The 20,648-nt window shown below is 39.3% G+C and overlaps 1 long non-coding RNA gene across 1 annotated transcript; it reads right to left on the bottom strand.

Annotated features, from left to right (window-relative positions):
* Positions 1–7,111: 7,111 nt before the first annotated feature.
* LOC113029820 (uncharacterized) lies at positions 7,112–19,892 on the bottom strand. Its single transcript, XR_003273507.1, has 3 exons — positions 19,878–19,892; positions 9,417–9,516; positions 7,112–7,281 (listed from the first exon to the last, which is right to left on the bottom strand). It is a non-coding gene; the product is annotated as an uncharacterized LOC113029820 (long non-coding RNA).
* Positions 19,893–20,648: the final 756 nt, after the last annotated feature.

Raw genomic sequence — 20,648 nt, 5'->3', positions numbered from 1 at the left:
GTTAATATAGTTGTTGGGTTTTAGTTTAGTGAGTTCAACTGGGACTAGATGTGTAACTCCTAACAGGCGCATGAAAAAGTAGTGATATCTTCTTCTGCAGCGTGTTGTTTACGTCTCCAAGGGACTAATTACAATAGTGGAAGTGTGAGGCTGTCAATTGAAGCCAGGAACTCACCACTATGCTCAAGTCTTGATATAAGCCCATAAAAGACAGAGTCCACACTGAAAGGCTGTGTAACTGAGATCTAATGTATCATAGTTTTCGTTTGCTCAGTGTTGAATGTACCCTGTCATCAAAGCTGTCAGCCATTCCACTTGATATTTTTCTATTTTATCCCATCAAAGGGATTTATTCTAAACTTTTATTTGTATGATCTTTAGCATTGAATGATATACACACTTTGCAGTCAAAGAAAGGATAGTGGTGTTATGTTGATAAGAATATGCAGACAGGTAGATATTAATGTGTGAAAAAAAAGTCAGTATTCTCTGTCAGCCTGCACAAGGCCAGATGCTGTCAGAATAGACAGTACATCATAATCTTGTTCCATCTGGCATATGGTGGATACAATCTCTAAAAATGTTTCACTTGAGGGATGTACTCTCGTAGGGCTTGGCATACCCCCTGCTGTCAACATTTGAGCTATTGCGCTGATTTATAAATTTACTCCATTTATTCCATTCTGGCTGAATGTCTCAAAATGTCACCCCTGACTTCTGCACAAAGAATGCGATCCCCACCAATCAGGTGGCTCAGGTTGAGGAGATAAATGACATTCTTTAGGAGAGAAAGTGCAATCTAATTTCTACAGCGTCCCTAAGTTGCTCATCCCTGATAGCCTTGCACATAGCTCTATTGCCTCTGCCCCTTTGGGAAAGCAGACCATTTTTCTTTTTGGCTACGGAGAAGGAACTGAGCAGGAGCCAGCAGAAGCCAGATTGGCAATATTTATCTTGGTCTGAAGAGGGACTGAAAACAAACATTCAGGGTAATTTTAACCTGGAATGTATGCTCGGGAGGGGAATGAGGACTGTGCCAATATCAAAGTAAAATAACAATTTCCATTGGTTTGTGTAGCTCTTTTACTGTGATTAAAAACATGTACGAATGAAGAGATGACAAAAAAAAACCCTTATACAATTTCTTTGTAATATATAAGCTCAGCTACATTCCGACCCGCATGTATTTGCATACATTATAGAGGCCACTAGTGCTGACCAAGCTGCCATCTTTCTCTGTTCCCGTCTTTCAATGGCTGCTTCAATATCAGTTTGACCCTCTAAACTGTAGGTAAGTAATAATTTTTTGTCATCTTTCCTTGCTGTCCCACTGCACCAGGGTTTTAATAGTTTTGCCATTTTCATTATTTTTTATTTTTATTTAGTTTTGACTTCAGATTTTCAATTTTATATCAGTTTTAATTAGTTTTTACCAATTGTTTGCTAGTTTAGTTTTTATTTTTTTGAAAATCCTTAGTTTCAGTTTAGTTTTGATTAGTTTCAGTTATAGTTTTAGTTGTGTTTGCAATAATTAAGTGCAACAAAATCCCAGTTTCATCATATCAGTCATGCTCTTCTGCTTATCCTTGGGTATGTTGCTATTCCAGCCACCATACCCTGCACCCTGGACAGGTCGCCTGTCTGTCGCAGGGCTAACACGCAGAGACAGACAACTCACATTCCCACCTATGGGTTCTTTAAATAAATAAATAAATAAAGGCAGATGAAAAACCATTGATACCAGGCAACTATAAAATTTATATCTTGGCCCCAATGAGACTATTAACTCTTGCAGCACCGGGTGTTCGTAATTTTGGTTCAAGTGAATTGACAAACTTTTTGAAGGCAATTGACTCACACAGTTGTGTCCTGTTGTCTCGGGATGCATCACGCTGCCTTGCCTGGGGTTAGCTTCTGTTTTCTGGGGATGAGGGTTGAGTGTGCTCCCTTCTCAAGGTAAGCTAGGTTATCCTTCTTGTGTGAACTTTTCAAGTGCACTTTAAGGTTTGTGGGATTTTTTTCCCTTTAGAAATGTCCCTCATAATTTGTCTCTTTCCACTACAAGACACTTGCTTTATCCAAAACACAGTCATATTCAAAGTAATCCCAAATTGGACTCTGGCGCTGTCTCCCGACTTTTCCTGACATGATTCTGCGCGTGGACTGAGCAGCAACACAGACGACTCGACTAACGTACTTGCCACCTGCTGGCATAATGAGACACAGCAAGAAAAAAATCTGGAAACTAAACTTCATTTTCACCCTTGACTATTGTATGACACACACACATCTACGAAAACTAAACACATTTTTGCTATAAATTCAGTTAATTTTAGTTAGTTTTGTGAACACTCATTACAGTTTTAGTTAGTTTTCCTTTTTTTGTTTTTATTTTTATTTCCGTTAACGAAAATGTTTTTTCACTTCTAGTTTTCGTTATTTCGTTAGTTTTCGTTAACGATAATAACCTTGCACCGCACTGGACATTAGTTTAGTTTTTTTTAGCTACAAGTTGTGGTAAAATGCTGGTATTAGCCTATTCGTCGTAGCAAGCTAGCCTGAAGCTAATATTTGCTAAATTTAGGGACACCCGTGTGTCTTTAGGAGTTGGAGGCCGGTGTTTTAGGAACGGCACAAGATCTCATCAACAGGCAGTGTTGGGGAGTAACGTAATACATGCACTGGCGTTACGTATTTAAAATACAAAATATGAGTAAATGTATCCGTTACAGTTACCGTTCAATAGGTGATATTGAGAATACAGTTACTTTGTTGAAATAAATGGATTACATGGCGGCATTTCCCTGTTTCATATGTTAGGCTATGGTCTCTCTATTTTTGGTAATTCCACGCCGGTGGAAACCCAAACAAAACACGCAATAAGAAGCTCTAAATATTATTATACAAAAATTATTTAATATGAAGGCAATAGCAGAGTGTTACAGGCATCAACCTAAACAATGTAGCCTCATTGGCAGTGTAGTCCGTGCTGCAGGGAGAATGGACTGCCATACCCATTATGTGTCTGTGAGCGAGGGAGGGAAAGAAAGGAAAAGTAGGAAAAGGAGTTGTCACCGAGCAGAAACGGGAGCTGGAAGCATGTAAATATAATAATAACCACTGCAGTCAAAAAGAGTGCCTGACGAGCCCAGCTGTAAGTAAGCTATTAAGACTCGACTGTACACCATGTTCGTGTTTTCCTCTGAAACAATAAGTTCCGTTGGAGCAGCCTTTCAACGCTTCTCTCTGTCTCTCGTTAGCAAAGTTGACCCAGACAACTACAGCTATGAGCCCGACCCGAGGTATTAGCCAGAGGTCCCTTTACTACGGTTCGGAGCCACGGACCTGTTTTATATATGCGCGCAATAGTTTTCTATACGAGATCGCTGCGAAAAGTGCAGCCTTACCTAATGTCCACCCTACTGTTACTCATTTATGTTAAGATTGAAACATCTAGTTGGTATTGGTATGGCGAGTAGCCTTCAGTAATAGTAATAAATCACACAGCAATAGTACATTCATGTAGTTGTATTCAGAATACATTACTTCTATAATCTTTGGTGGAATACTTTTTAAAACTAACCTTCCCAACACTGTTAACAGGTTAGCACCTCATACCACAGTGCACCAAAAGCAGTCTCATGAGCACTGGGAAGGACGAGCCCAGAGCCCAAAACAGACAGTGCAGGAAATGACAAGGTTAGTAATTGTATGGGGTCTTCACACACCCCTGTTTAGGGGTGTGTGAAGGGGGCAGGGGGGCTGGGAGGAGGTGTTGGCCGTCCGATTGGGATCTGGGATGTGGGGCCTACCTGCTACTGCGGAGCCTGGGGCGGCCTGCTTGCCTCCACCCCGGGGGAAAGGGTAACATCTCCTGGGTCTAGGTGCCGTTTCCCCCTCCAGGGGTGAGGGTACCTGGACCTGGGGTATAGAGTTTGTTTGGAGAGTGTGATTGTGTGTACAGTGTCCATGTATGTCTATCCCTACGTTGAGTGAGTGCTGAGTATTTGTATATGTGTGCATGAGGGTGGGAATGCATGTTTGTGTCTGTGTGTGCCTGTTTGTCTGTGTTTATATGTCAGGTCGGGTCTTATACTCCACCTCTCTGGGAACTCCCAGGCCCTCCAAGGCCTATCTCCCCTTACCACACTCCCTGTCAGTAACTGATGCCCTCAGGGGTCGGTGCGTTGGTGGTTCTTGGTGTCCGGGGCTGGGCGCTCAGTACCAGCTCACTCCCGGTGACTACTTGGCGGGGCCTGGTGCCTGTTGCTCGGTCAGGCCTCTTCCGGGGCAAAGGGGACCTCGGGCCTCCGGTCTCTGGGCCTGCGGCTCGGTTCGCTCTGGTACAGCTGGCTGCTGCAGAGCCGGCGGGCACGCCACTGCAGATGATCCACACAGGTGTGCACTGTTCATAGACATAAACTACACCTCTATTGGCTGCTATTTCCAAGCACATTATGCGCTGTCGGTCCTGCTTGCTACACAACAACATTCAATATTTAGTATTTACTGCTGTTTACACTTCGCTAGATTAACGTGATGGTGTTGTGTTTAGTATGTTGCTCTGTTTTGTTTGCTTCTTTTCTTTTCTTTTTCTCTCAACAGGTGATCCAGGAGACTTTTTTTTCTCTTTCTCTTTTTAAGTGCCCTTTCTCACTGTCCCTCTTCCCTTCTGTTTTTCTTTTCCTTCATCTTTCTTTCACCCTTTCCTATCCCTCAGTCATGTCTGTCCCATCTGTAACAACTGAAAATAAAATAAAATAAAATAAACAATAACAACAAAGGTTGATCAAATGGACCAATACGGCAAGGCCGTGATGATCCATTTGGCAATGGATCAGACCCAGCAACACTCTCAGACAAAAACTGGTTCACCTGAAAGACAAAACTCCAAAACACAGACTTAACAATGTGGTGTATGCTGTACAGTGCAGCGAGGAATGCCCAGACCTCTACATTGGGGAGACCAAACAGCCACTTCACAAGCGCATGGCACAACATAGAAGAGCCACCTCCACAGGACAAGACTCAGCAGTCCATCGGCATCTTAAGGATAAAGGACACTCTTTCGAGGATGCCAATGTTCACATTTTGGACAGAGAGGACAGATGGTTTGAAAGAGGAGTGAAAGAAGCCATCTATGTCCACTGTGAGCGACCATCTTTGAACAGAGGCGGGGGTTTACGACACCAACTCTCTGCCATCTATAATCCAGTTTTGAGTTCCCTCCCCAGACGCCTTAACGCCCACTCACATCCTGGGCCATCTGACCTCAGGAATTCGCATGATAAGGTGGGGCCAGGTTTCACAATGATCTCACCCGAAACTCTGGCTGATTGGGACCCACACCCAGTTTCACACCTTGGCTCAGGCGATTAGAGGATCATCAGGGGGTCCTTTTGTCCCTCTGTGGGGGGATACTCCCACTAGGTTTAAATCTGGGACTCCCCACCATTTGACCTTAGAACTGAAGAAGCTTCTCAGATGAGAGGTGAAACGTCTTCAAGTAACTTAAAGAAGTCCAGACGCTTTTCTTTGCAAGCTCCTTTGACTACGATGACCTGGATGACTGAGAACCTTCACAGATATTTGGCAAGGTAAATCCATTGGGTATCCTTGTTGGTCTTCAGACAACAATTCTGACGGCTAAAGAACCAAATGGGACAGGCAAAAAAAATTTTTTTTAAAAATTGTATGGTGAAAATGATACTTTTAGTTATCTTGATTGGCAAAAGAAAAGTAAATACAAAATCTGCTTCTGACATATAGAAGGACCGCTGGACCTCTGAGCATCTGCCACTCCCGAACAGACACATGCAATTTGTCCGTGACCGCAGCCGCGCCGTCAGTGTTTTCTCCACTCATAGGTCAGCATTATAATATATGCAAATACATGCGGGTCAGAATCCCCGGCCCCCAGCGCGCCCCCGGATGCCAAAACAGTGCCAGCAGAGTGAAACTGAAAAATGGTTTGAAACCGAAAAATGGATTGAAACAAAAATTGTAAGCGAAAACAAAAAAATTCCAGTTTCAATTAATTGTTTTTCACTATCAATTTTTTTTTTTCAGTTTCAATACAAGATTTTTCAGTACATTTATTTCAGTTACAATATTTTTTTTTCGGTTTCATTTCAAGGTGGCATCGTTCTGATCCCATAGTTTCCTCTCATTGCCACACTATCCGTACACACACATGCACAACTTTAGAACAAAGGCCTGTTGGGAGATGTTTTTGTTCACCATTCCCCACAGACTTGCAATCAATAAAAAAGCTCAGAGCCTGTTAACCTCCCTGAACTATTTAACACCAGCTGGCCCCTATTACTCAGACCAGTCGATGATGTTTGTCACTTAATGCGATTAGTACAGTTTCCTATTAAGCCTATCAGAGAGCTCTGCCTGTTACTGAAGGGGTCAGCATTTGGCAGCTACCTTGCACTTGGCCTTCTTTTGACTAGCTAAAGAGTTAAACATTAATTATCTCTTTTTCTCTGTTTATTGGTGTTTTTCCATTTTTTTCCTGTTTATTGGTGTTTTTCCATTTTTTTCTCTTCTTTACCTTTCTATATTATTTGTCTCGTCAGTTCTAATAGCATTTTTGAATTTTGTATCTGATAGGAAAAGCTGCATGATTCTCCTGAGAGCTACATTTTAGTAGATAAGGAAGAGTACTTTGAACATTAAAACCAAAACAATGATACAAAATAGCCTAACGGACTATGTAGAGTTTGGTGGTTATTCTCTGTGGTGCTCCTTACTAGGAATTTCTTTCACATAACACATAGTTGTTACATCGGTGATTATGTTAGGATACATCTTGATTTACTGCAGCTGTGAAAGGTTTTGCACTAAAATGTCACTCTGTAGGGTTCATCATACAGTAAAAATGCTCCCTTATCTGGAAAAGGAGTAGTTGCTCAGAATAGCTCAGAATCCTGAGTGATATGGGTAAAACCAGCCAAGGCAGAGAGATCAGCTCGCACCTGCAGGGATTACAGCAGGCCTACCACTGTACACATCTTTGCCCCTGACTTCACACATTTAAAAGAGCTGTTCGAATGTCAGCATCATTTTGGAGCGATGATAGAAGTGATTATTTCTGTTTATTTATTTATTTTTTAAATTTTTTTAGATGTTTGCATGCGCACAGTTATTATGCTTCACACCTAACTGTAATTTACTGATTTGATCGAGCGTAAACACCAAGGTATCGATGACTTCCTCAGCTTCATCAGCCAGCTGAAGAGGCGGGTCCGCTCAAATGCCACCTTCGCTGATTTCCTGTAGGCAGAAGACAGAAGGTCAATGGATTGACAATTCAGTTGGCTGGCAAGTCAAACAAAGAGGTGGATCCTTTCTCTCTTCTCTGCCCTTTCATTGGTATCGTATTTCTTTGGTAAAATTTTGTTCAAGCGTGTCCGTGAGTTTTCTGCGTTGGGAGTCGAGGGTGTGTAAGGGTGGTTTGGGTTTCAGAAAGATGAAAAGAGCGATTATCAATTGATACCCTGTGTAGTGTGCATCTTGCTTGTGGCACTGCTGGTGCCATGAAATGCTCCCTTTGTGAATTTTCAATGAATTGTTAAACATAGGGGAGGTATCATCAGCAAAGCAATAATTTATACAGTGAACATGATTCAGTACAAAAGGTTATACGCACTTCATAATTTCCACTTTGTTAAGGCTTGGGCCATTTGCAGGCTGACATGTACTGAATAAATATTTGACATTTTAAGTAGTTTTAAATTTCACTGGTGTAATTAACTCAAACAGGCCATTTTAATTCTGGTAATTGACTTGAGACATTTGACATTTTATTATGAAGTGTCACCCGTCATACATGTATTTTTCTAGTTTAGCCAGAATGCTTTCTGGTAGTTAGATTATTTTTTTTAATCTGGAAATGCACCATTTGAGCGATCCACTTTTTCTTGTTACCACATTACAGATAATTCTAATTTTCTTTTTACCTTCCAGCCTTTGGAACTAAAACACTATTAAGTACTTTCAGGCTTCCCATTCTTCTCTTCCTGCTCAGTAGAGCCCATAGGCCAAGATGCATGCTTGTCACATTACTCCGAAAAAACGCATTGATATTCTGCCCACAAAGTGTTCTTTGTAGTGTTTTCCACTGAATATGGACTACACTCCTTTTACGTAGTCTGTTTTAACCAGGAAAAGACAGGCAACGGTTGCTTGAAATGAAACATCTCTTGTAGTAGATATATACTAGGTGCTAGGGTGCAAGAGCAGAGCTGAATGTCAATGCCATAGCTAATGCAAGAGAACAAATTGTTGTTTTCTTGCAGGGGAAATACCAGGGTGTGCTCACGTCTACAAAAATCAAAATCCGGTGCCACTCTGCCCGCAAACTTTTTCTTTTCTTTTTTTCCATTAGCCATATGTCTTGCCAGTGTGAAGTGAAGAAGACAACAATTTCTCTGCCCAGGAAAAGACATGGATGTTCACACCATGCACTGTTGTTGTTCAGGACAAGAAGGGGAAATGAGAAAAATTATTTGATAGTGAGCCATTGTTGCAGTACACTCATTCTAATTGGCTGCGTTGTTGTGGCTGCAATTGCTTGAAATGAGTTTCCTCCAGAGAGTTTTGGATTTATTTGGAATTATACTGTCAAGCAAAGGCAAAAACATCTTATAAAAGATCCATTTATGATGTCATGCCACATATTCTAGAAAATTTTTAGCATGAAAGTGAACAAGAACAGAGGTCTCGTATAAATACAGCGATTTAGTTTGACGACTGAATCGGAAATTTCACCTTTTATCTTTTGCAAATGATTTGTTTAGTGAATGAGTAGTCCAGAGATGACAGATTTCTGTCACAGAGGGTTATAGCACAATGTAACTCAACATGTCTGAATTGTTTTGCTATTTCCATAATCATTTGTAGAGCTACTTAAAGCAGATCTCGTCTGTGTACACTCATCAGACACTGTGAGTACCGTGAACTCATTGCTACGTTCAAGTAACTGGTTTCAGATGACTTGACCTGACTGTGATGTGTTGCATTATCCTGTTGGAAGCAGTCATCAGAAAACAAGTACACTGTGGTCGTAGAGGGATGAACATGAACAGCAAAAATACTCAAAGAGTGTGCAAAGAAAATATTTGCCACACGATTACACCACCTACTCCAGCATGAACTGTTGATACAAAGCGTGTTGTTTATGCCAAACTGATGGCAAATTCAGACCCTATCACTCAAATGTCGCAGCAGAAACTGAGACTCATTAGACCACATGATGCTTTCCCAATTTTCTATGGTTCAGTTTACTGATTCTGTGTGAATTGTGGTCCGAGTTTCCTGTTCTTAGCTGACAGGAGTGGTGCCCAGTGTGGCCTTCTCCTGCTATAGCTCACTTGCTTTAAGATTTAAGATGTTTAAGTTACTGTTACCTTTCTATCAGCTTGACAGTGTCTTGCCATTCTCCTTTGACCTCTGGAATCATGTCTTTACGTCCACTCGTTGGATGTTTTCTCTTTTTTGGACCGTTCTCTGCAAACCCAATAGATAGCTGTTAGGAACAACCCCAATAGATCAGCATTTTCTTAAATACTCAGACCAGCCTGTCTGGCATCAACAGCCATCCAGTGTTCAAGGCCACTTAACATCACTTAGTTTGATCTTCAGCAAGTAGTCTTGACAATGGCTGTGTGCCTAAATGCACTAAATTGTTGCCATGTGATTGGCTGATTAGATATTTGCACTAACAAGTAGTTGGGCAGGTGTACCTAACAAAAAATCTGTTGACCGTATGTAGTTTTTGGAAATTGTGCCTTCCCCATGTATTTAGTGGCTGCTACTTTAATCTATTAAAGTATTTGGCACAGTTTTACACCGAGTTGCATTCTGCTACAGCCTGCCAGTGTTGAAAAGGCAAAGCAATAAAGCAATTTACAGGTGGAGACAAAACTTTTGCAGAGGAAGGCAAATCTCTATAAATTTCAGTTACACCTTTTTGCTGATGCTCCTTATCAGAGTGGTTGACTTTATGCCTTTAGTGTCTTTAGAATTGATTTTTAGAGTGTCTGTTGACCCTATTGGATTGGATGGTCCCACTCTCAGGGAGGCAGGATGTAAGTAGCTTTATAGGGCAGCAATTAATGAGATTTTGGTACAGCATCGATCTGTATGCTGGTAGAAGAATGGAGTTAAGCATCAAGTCCTTACATGTTAATAAAAAAAGTTTCTTCTCTGATATGGAATTGTAGATTAGGTTTAAAACGCTCCACTATATTGTTAACAGAGGTATGAAGATAAATACTGGGGTATTTTTTTAAATGTATAGAATTCCTCCTATACATAACACCAGGCTTTGTAGAATGAGGGCATTGTCGCAGAGTATGTCTCTATGGCAGCATATTGTTTCCATCATGAAAAAATAAATAAATAAACAATAAGAAATGTGAGGTACTTTAACAGTGGGGGAGTAATTCTGTGTATCTGTAATGTAAATGTAAAGAATCTCTATTTAATTTGCTGGACGTAGCTCAGGTCTGTTTCTCTTCAGACTGCAAACTACTCTGCTGTCAGTAAGCCATGCCACCGGTGAGGCTGCTGAACAAACAGAGAGCACAGGGTTATGCATTTTTGATGCCCACGATGGCTACCGTTTCCTTGCTTAGGGACTTGTGTGGCTGCAGCAAGAGGAACTCTGTGTCTTCAGGTCTAGCTTCTGAATAAGTGTTAAGTGTCGCATTAAAATGAATGTCCAAATCAGCAGGGAGAAGCAGACTCTGCTACGAGCTCCTAATCTCTCCTTTCAGCCCCACTTATCTGCACTATCTCAGAGGGAAGTTCTCCAAAGGTGGCACAGTTTGAAGTCCTTGTGCCCTGCCCTTGAAGGCTCTCACCCCTTTCCCCAGACATGTAATCAAAAAGTTTCTTCCTATCTCTTCTGCTCATGCCATTTCTGCTCTTTTTTACACATGGTAAGCTGTGTGCTATTCTTAAGACATGTTTTGGGTTATGGGGTTATGTATACAACGTATGTATGATGAGTTCATATGTTTGAGTGTGTGTTTGTAAACAGTTCACTGACTAGTAGGCTCTCCACATTCAAACTCATCCTGTATATAACAGCGCTGAATCTGAATCAGATGGCAAAAGTCTAGTAATAATACTGTTCGTTTGTTCCCTACCTACAGATGTTTTCGAAGCCTCACCAATCATGAGGACTGCACCTTTTCATTTTAATAGCAGCCCACTAAGATCCTTGGGGGCTGGTCCCTGTCATTCAGGCACTGAACAGACATTATTGAGGAAGGTAATTGGCAGGGAGCCTCATCTCTGGAGGTTTCCCTGGGCCTCAGTGATCTGTCAGAGGACTGTGAGACTCTGCTATTAATCAGTATAGGGATAAGAGAAAGGAGGGATGTGCCAGCATTGGCCCAAACCTTTACCTTTTCTTCCCCCTGACAGAAAAATCCTTACCTAATCAAACTGCCCCTTCTAATCTACGCTTAGCATCTTTGTGTAAGGTGGCTCACATAAAATGAGGGTAACACTTCTTAAATGAGAAACTGTATGAATACAAAATTGCTAGTTTTTCAGTGAACTGAAAGAAATATTCCATTGGATGTAAACATGTCATTTAGCATAGGCTATACTTGTCCACATCAAATCCACACAGTGTCTGCATTATTATTTTCAACTTTTTTTCTTATCTGGGATTAAATTAGTAAACTGTTTTACTGACATTTTGCAGGCAGTGCCTTACATGTTACAATAAGATTAAAGGCTAAGTGGATTTGTAAACTGAGGCTCACACTAAACTATATCCATTAGTTAAAAAACCAGCTGCTTGGAAGGGGTTACTGGTGTACATGGGTATGTGTGCCTGGGTCTATGTGTTTTGTAGCTTGTATTTGTTTTTATGTAATCCTCTCCTTTATATAATTTATAAGCAATTTGTTGTTTTAAATGTGCTTTAATTAGTTAAATGAATTCAAATTGGATTCGACTGGATTCATTGATTTAGTTTTGGTTGGTTTTTGGTTAAAAAAAACAAAAACTCCAAGTCCACAGAAAGTGGTCACCGTCACTCAGACTGTCACAGATATTTACACAGCTAGTTCCTGCAGTTATTGGATACACAGGTTAAATATGTTTGCTTTCTCCTCACTCCTAGCCCGGGTTTTTCGAGGTCTTGCTGCGGTTTTTCCCGTGGCCTAGTGCTTGCTCAGAAGAGATCTTCTGATTATTGTTTTTTTTTTCTTTTCTAATATTGTAGGGTGTTACAATATTAGCACATCGAGGCAACTATTGTGGTTATCTGGCACTATACAAATAAAACGGAATTTAATTGAACTAAATATGTTGGAGAAAGAATCCAAACTGCCAGATCATTCTCGAGATGGCAATGATGGAGTCCAAAAACTAGTGAAATACATACTCTGGCAGAAGTTTTCAAGCCTCTTCTTTGTCTATACGAAACATGCACTGAAAAAAAGGCCATGTTGGATTTACTTGATTCAATAGTGGACATTGGTTGCACACAAATGTTTTGCTTTGGCAGAAACTTAAACAACTGAGTTAAATCAACACAACTTTTTCATATTCAGTAAACCTGTGCATTTTGTGTTCATAAAACGCGATTGAAACATATTCAGATGAAGTAAGTTGAGCTCTTGGAATATTTTAATCCTTCACAATTTTGTCATTTTATTTCAACACTATTCAATAACTTTTACCCCAATACTACTTGGTCACTTAAATACTACATGCTGTCTTCATATTACATAATGTTCAACAAAGTCTAGATCCTGGTTACCATGAAAATTGAATGGGTCTTCAACAACTACCATCCTTCTATCTTTATCCTGGTTGCAGGAGGGCTGGGAAATAACCCTGAAGTAATAGGTTACAAGGCAGGGTACACCCTGGACAGCTGACCAGTCTATCACATAGAAACAAACAACCATTTGCACTTACATTCACAGGTAATTTAGAATCACCAGTTAACCCTGACTCTAATAACTGCATGACTTTTAACTGCGGGAGGAAACCAGAATACCCAGAGAGAAACCTGCAAAATGTGGATTTGAACACAGGACCTTCTTACTGTGAAGCAACAGCACTAACCACCATGCCAACAATCTAGGAAATGTAGGAAAGCTATAATTTCCTGTATTTGATGCAGAATTGTTTTGTTTTTGTAATAATACACAATAAATAGCAATAGCATGCACGTGGTGCGTGTGTCTGCCTCTTATAACTCCAGTGATTTTCCTGCAGTTTGAAATCTTGTGCGATCTTGTGAATTTCATGAGTTCAGCAACTAACCGCTCTTACTAGATTGTATCAGGTCGTCTCAACAAGAAGAAATTAAGTTGTTGAAATTTGTACAGATTCTTCATGATTTAGTTACGTTCATAGAAACATGAAATTATTGTGTTTAAATTACAAGTTAGACTTTTTTAATGTAACAACTACCCAATTTACTTTTTTTTGGTATACTAAAAAAAGTAGAGGTGGCTGCTCAACTTGACTGAGATGGATGCCTTCCTGAAACCACGATCTAAAGAGCGCGAGTCTGAAACCCGTGCAGTGTCGCGGGATTTAACATTGATATTTTATTGACTTACTTCACTTGAACATGATATGAACAATTTAATCTAGCCTCTCTGCATATCATGTAGTTTCTACACTATATAGTTACACTTAACTTTAAAGCATGAGGCAATTGTGTTAAATACACGCAAGATGCTTACGTAAATCCAAGAGCTGGCCAATCCCTTTTTTTCAGTGTGGGTTATCTTTTAAAATGAACATAACATGAGTCACTTAGCATGGCCGGGTCACACCAACATTAGTCTGTTTCAGTGCTTTTGCAGACTGCTTGGTTTGTGCTTTTAAAGGCTCATTACAACAGATGTTTTTGTTATGTAGCATAGTGTTATAACAATTTGACAACTTGCCACTTGAACTATATTGACACATTTGTAAAGACTATTTTGTAAAAATGTGTTGTTCTGAATTAAAAGGAGCAAACAATGACTTTGGCTGGGAATTCAGATAAAGAATCTTATGTTAAGTACCTTCATTTATCCATAAATGTGGGCAAAAAAGGAAAAACAACAACAGAACCAATCATTACCCTCAACACCTAATCCCATATGTCTCACTGATTACTTGCTCGGTCCCAGATAGATACGGCATGAACATTGTTTTGCAAGTCAATAACACAGTAATTGTGTGTAGTATATAGGAATCGTCTTAGTAGAGGTCATGGTAGTGAAATCTTTCTATGCTATTTGACTTTATGTTTTGCTCAGGGGAGCTGTATGTGCCTCAGAATGCAAAGCTGCCTCTTTTCTCCAACTGATGGAGGGGAGATTGTAGCAGATGCCTGACCCTCTCCCAGTGAGGTTATTTCTAATTTGTTTTCCCCCCCTTTTTCCAGTGGGGACTTCAAGAGGAAAGGAAATTATTCCCAAAATACTATATTCAACATTTTACATCCATTTTCTTTTTCAAAAATTCTGATTTGTTCCTGAAATTGTGATTGTTCTGTCAAGCTTTAATCAGACCAGTGAGCTTGCTTTGTGTCATGCTTTGGATACAGATGACTGAAGTACAAAGACACCCCCAGGCTTTGAGATCATCTTCCAAAATGACCCACAAGATCAAAAGAATGCCAGACATTTATGATAAACAAAGTTCACTTGTATGAACTTCAAAATGGATGAACGTAATCAAAAGACAAGAACTGACTTGATGATTGATCTGGGATAAATGGCATTTCCTCTGGCTGAGAGAGTTATTTCTCTAGTCAATATATGTATCTACCCTGATGAGTCAAAACAGTAAACCCACCTTCCTGAAGTTTCGTCTGACAAAACAGCTTTGATCTGGTGAGGCATGGACTTCAAAATTGTTCTAGTACCAGGTATGTTAGCAGCAGTTATAGCACTGTGCTAAAGTCTCCAACCATCTCTTATTTCCTCAAATTGTGGTTCCAAAAAGCCAGACTTGTCATTTTTTAAGGTTGGTTTTTTTTTTTTTTTTTTTTTTTTTAGGCCTTTGGCTGGTTTTTCACCTATTTTCAGTACAGCCCAGGGAAAACATGAACAGGATCTATGTTGTTTGTTTGTTTGCTAAGTGATTTTACACTGATCCATGAATCCTCCAAGCCTGAAAAGGCTCCTGTGGAAGTGGTGAACCAGTGCTGGGTCTACACATAACAGACAACTAACCAAAGAGCCAATTTTAAATTGTATCATTACACAATTTATTACTATGAGTCAGTTGAAAAACAGTTCCTGGTTTTTTGAATCTATGAAAAATGCAAACTATAACACATGCCAGTTATTTTAGGCATAAAATAGTATTTTAGCACCAACAAAGTGATTCTCAAAAAGCTATTAGCAAAAATTTGGCATATCTCAGCATGGTGTCTGGTGCCACAGGAGTTTGACCGTTTGTCTGCTATTACAAACTCACGCCATCCTTTCTTCTCTATATTTTTGAAAATGTGTGGTAAAACAAAAATTCAAGGAAACCATGAATCAGCATTTGATTATTACCTTTGAAAAGATGATGCTGACAAAGTGAAACAGAGTAATTCTCATTGTAGTTGATTTTTGAAAACAACAAAACAAAGCAAAAAGCATAGATGACAACACTATTGTATACAATGGTAGACTGGTACATAATTTATTTTTATGTGTAAACAAGCGAACAAAGCAGAAAATCTAGATTTTTGAGGGGATACTGCTCTCGAAGCACACGGAGAGATTAAGTCGTGCATTTTTATCATAGTACCTTTAAGTTTTGGAAGCTTTTGGAAGATTCATGATAATGTTTTTCAAACATGAAGCATAACGTTGGTCCCCTTTTGCTGCTCGTTCAGTGAATTTTGTTTGGAGTGTGATGAAACTTCCAGTTTAGGAATCTGATACATTGCTTGTCCGAGAACATGCCGTCGGGTGAAGAGGAAAATGCATGTTTTGCATTTTTTGTAGAATTTGATTACTTGCTCTTTTAGCTGTGTTTAGTGTTCGTACAAATATCTTTTAGGTGAGATTTATTTTTTATTTATACAACAAACCTGGTGTCACATCCTGTGAAACCAGAAGTTCACTCCTCGGGATTTAGGAGGTTAAAAAGAATTTGTGTAAACTGGGCCAGAAAGGACAAAAGAAGGATGCATCTGACCCTGCAGTTGATCAATCTACTGTTTGCTAAAGTCTCATCAGAAGTGATCTCAGCAGAAAAGAAAGTCATTCTTAAAGAAGGGAAAGAGGGGGACCTGAGGCATGCCAATAACACAAGAGCTGGTCTGAAAATCACTGGCAACAGGTCTAATTAGTTATTAATTCAATTTTGAAATTTCTGGTTTAAATTGTCATCAATATGCTTGGAGGAGGTCAGCCAAGAGGTACACCAATGTGTTTCTATAGAAATCTATAAGACATGGTGGAGGCTCTGTCATTGGTTGGTGTTCCACTTAAGTCAATGGTGTTAAAGATCTCATCAAAAAGCATGACAATACTGAAAATACACTGAATAATCAGTAAAAGCATACCTGGATATAAAACACACACACAATGGAACACAGTAATGGACTGGCCTCTCTACAGCGCACACCTCAAAATTATTGAAGCAGTTGGACATCATCTTGACAGAGAATATAACAATGTGTGCAAACAGTAGATGGTTGCACATTTTAATCAATCACTACACCTGTTTCCCACTTCCAAAAATAAAAAGAAGCAAGTAGTGACTTTGTGCTGTACTTGGGCTGCTTTCTGTGTCATATCCTTCAGATGCTTGATCAGATTTAAAGATCATGTTTGGCATGTTCTTTATGACAGTGTGGCAGGGCACTGCACATAACACTGCCATGAAGGGTTGTTCATAGTCTGCAACAAAGCGTGGGAGGGTGGTCAGAATAAGATCTTCATCAATGCTAGGACCACAGCATTTGGTGGCTGGCCTTCCTCCCATAATTCATCTACTGCCACATCATCTTTGGGTAAATCTTTTTGACATCGCTCCATTTTCCAGTGGCCATGCTGATCAATTGTAGGCGTTTTATTTGGTGCAGGGGCCAATACACAGCTCTATTCATGATAAGCTGTGACGCACTTTATTCTGACACCTTTTCATTATAGCTGCTATTAGGTTATGAGTAATTTGCAGTACAGTAGTTCTCCTGAAGGATGAGAGCAAAGAGGCCAGTCTTTGTTGCCCACACACTTAGAGTAGGATCTGTCTTTTTATAAAGACAACAAAGTCTCACAAACTCCCCTTACACATAGCTTAACAACTTTTTTAAATATCTGCCATACTTCTAGCTTCTTTAGCTGACTGTGTATCAATTTCTATAGCTTTCAGTCAGTCCAGGGGAGGAAATTTTACCTTACCCTTAGTCTTAAAGCTGCTCAATATTTATGTGAGGCTTAAGCAGCATTGCATAGAATTTGTGGAAACACTCCAGCTTTCTTCCTGCAGGGAACATGCATGCTAGTATGAAATTTGTTCGCTTTGGTGAGAAAATAAGGCTCATTAAAATCTCCAGGGATCCACAAATGTCTGCAGAAACTTTAAAGGAAATCTGTTCCAATGCTGAGAAATTTAAGTCTGAGAAAAAGTTAGTAGACTGAAGTTTGGATTAATTTCCCTGCCCACATTAATTCTTGTCCAGTTTATTTCCAGATCATCCACCTACAAGTATGCATGACATTTTCTCTGTCCATCGTGTGCACAAAGCTGTTTTCCATTTGCCAGTCATAGCATTTAGCGTTTTTTGCTGAGCAGGAATAGCAATTAGATACACACATGTCTCAAGGTCAAACATAATGGCTTCCTTTATAAACAAGACATCACCAGGCTGTGGTCTAAAAAACAATTGTTTTTATAGCAATAAAAGCACTGGTATTAGACTGATAAGATTTTTCTTACTGTAGTGGGGATTTAATGAGACTGAGTTGAGTACTAAAAGCAAATATTTCCAGAGCTGCATGCTGTGTTTAGTTGGAATCTCTCCTTGTGACTCATAATGTAGTGCGCAAAGTAAAAGAATGGTGCCACATCATCTTTATAAGCTTGTTTTCATTAGTATAAGCCAATGATGACAGCTCAGTGTAATCTTAAAAGGCAAACAGCATCACAGCTCCTATCTAGGTCTATTGTTTCTCACAGCTTTTATTCAGCATTTACTCTGAACCAGCACTGCACCATGGACATCTCACATTAATTCACATGGATTAACATGAAGAAAAAAAATTATATATATATATATATATATATATATATATATATATATATATATATATATATATATATATATATATCCTCTTGAGTTTTTTTTTCCACATCATCAGCAATGGCTGAAGAAATGGGACCTGTCAAAATATTCATCATCGCTGTCAAAAAAAATCCCATCAGTATTCATCAGTTGGGCAAAATGTGAATCTGCTTATCATCCCTCATGGGCTGCTTATAAGGGTCACTTTTGAAAAGTGAAAGACAGATCCTGCATATTGAGCTGACATAGAAACATCGTTGCACTACATCCATTCTTTTACACAGCCAGTAATATATATTTTTCTTTCCAAACATCACTGAAATGTACATCTAGTACATATAATATCTGTCGATTCTACTGATTTTCCCCTGTATTTACAATCGGGGGAATACAATCAAACTTAACAACAATGTCAAGTGTTTATTGGATTGGAGAAAGATGTCATCCAATGCAACAGTGCGCAAAGGCTTGCTGTGTTTTTAATAGATGTAGACAACAGCGTCTGTGGCACAGATTAATCGTTACAGCAGAGGCTTTTTCAAGTGTCACATACAATTTTTAACAGGTTGAATGTGCCTGCATATAAAATATCTTCATTCTCAATGCAGCAGCACTCTTTGTTTGCATCAGCTCGGAAGAACAAATTCGCTGAATCACGATGAGAGAGATAACTTTGATGCTCTTATATTTTTCACTCTGGACTGAATGTAAACCTTGTCATCCTGCACTGAACAGCAATAGCTGTAGTGCATCAAAGGTTCCCCACTATTACATACAGACTCACAATGTTGGAGTCTGGGTCTGCTTAAAGTGGAGTATTTATGTTAAGTGGTGGAGAGGTGATTGTGTATGCCTTGGCTTGGTTGGCATTCTTTTTGTGTGATTGCCGTAATGTATCACTCCAAAGGGAATTTTGCACACACCTGAGTGCTGACTAGATGTGCTAATTAAGTGAGCCAACAGCTTAATCCCCAGAGACATTTCCATTTAAAGCTTTCTTTTTCTCACATAACATAGAAAAATATATACCTTTCAAAAATTCAAATAAAGTGAGATGAAAATAGAAACTTTTTAAATTATCAGTTTAATTAATACAATAAGGTTTTTCATGATATCACTAGAGTTCTGTCTATCTCCTGTGTTCCTAATGATTTGTCACTATATGTTTGTTGCTGGTCAAATAGAGTTAATAAGGTAGGATTCCACTGCTTCTGTCTATTTGCTGGTAGACTTTTCTTTGCCTCAGTCAACAGAAATCTGTAATTGTGAAACATAGTAATTGTGTTATCATGTTAAAATAACACTACTTTTAATACTACAGTTCAGCAGGACTGATAACTCTACTGCCCAGCTCCAACATTAGCATTATTGTTTTATTGTTAGACATAGATTCCAGTTTCAAGTTTATTCATTTATATAGCACTTTTAAAAACAACAGTTGTTGACCAAAGCACTACATAGTTAAAGCAGAAGACATAGCTGCTCAGTAATAACGCCACACACAGCTAATGTGGTTAGTTGCTAACAGTTCAATGGCTAAGGTTAACAGATGCGTTATAACTGTTGGATACTTAGATATTGGTGAAACAGAAGCTTTACTGACCTCTTGAATTCTTCAAGTATGCGATTCTACTGTTCACATGTATGTTCAGCTGCTAGTGAGGAGAGAGGCTGTGTATTTCGTATGTGAAGTTGTGGCTGTGCTGGTCTAAAAAGGTTGTAAATGAGCATCTAATTCTATAGTAACGTTTAGTATCAATTAGTAGGGCTGTTCGATATAACGATATATATCGGATGACGATATAAAAACGTCTATCGTTTCATTTTATGCTATGGTTTGTTTCGTGGTGTCGCAAAATAAAATCTTTACGCCAATATTTTTTCATCGTTTTGATGGTCACTGTAGTGGCTATATAATTTTCTTAAAGTTCTCTCTTTCTCTTATATTTAATATAACCACACTACGGACGGACAAGCGCCTGTTTTTATGCGTTGTGGTTAGCAACAACGACGGTAACAGCATCGCAATAAAGCTTAAGATCCTGTTGAGACTTTTCAAAATAAACTGAATCACGTGAAAGAGCAGATTATTTACGGATGAGAAGTAAAAAAGAGCCGCCAAGTGCTAAAAAATAAACCTTAGACTCAAACGTTAGAACAGGCTTTTCCCCGCAGTACGGCGTGTAATAAATGCTCACAAAGAAAACGGCGGCTGTTACAACTTATGTCTAAAAATATTTGATAGCATTGCTTTCTGTGCAGATACTTTCAAAGAGCCGAAGTTCTATTAGGAATATAATGCCGTTGTTTCTGTTCTGGACACAGTTTGCAATTTAACATCACACTCTTGTCTTTTTGTGCAATAAAAATTACT

The sequence above is a fragment of the Astatotilapia calliptera genome, chromosome 9, assembly GCF_900246225.1.
Source record: "Astatotilapia calliptera chromosome 9, fAstCal1.2, whole genome shotgun sequence".
NCBI classification, from domain to species: Eukaryota; Metazoa; Chordata; class Actinopteri; order Cichliformes; family Cichlidae; genus Astatotilapia; species Astatotilapia calliptera.
The sequence above is the reverse complement of the archived record's forward strand: the minus strand, read 5'-3'. Positions and strand labels throughout refer to the sequence as shown.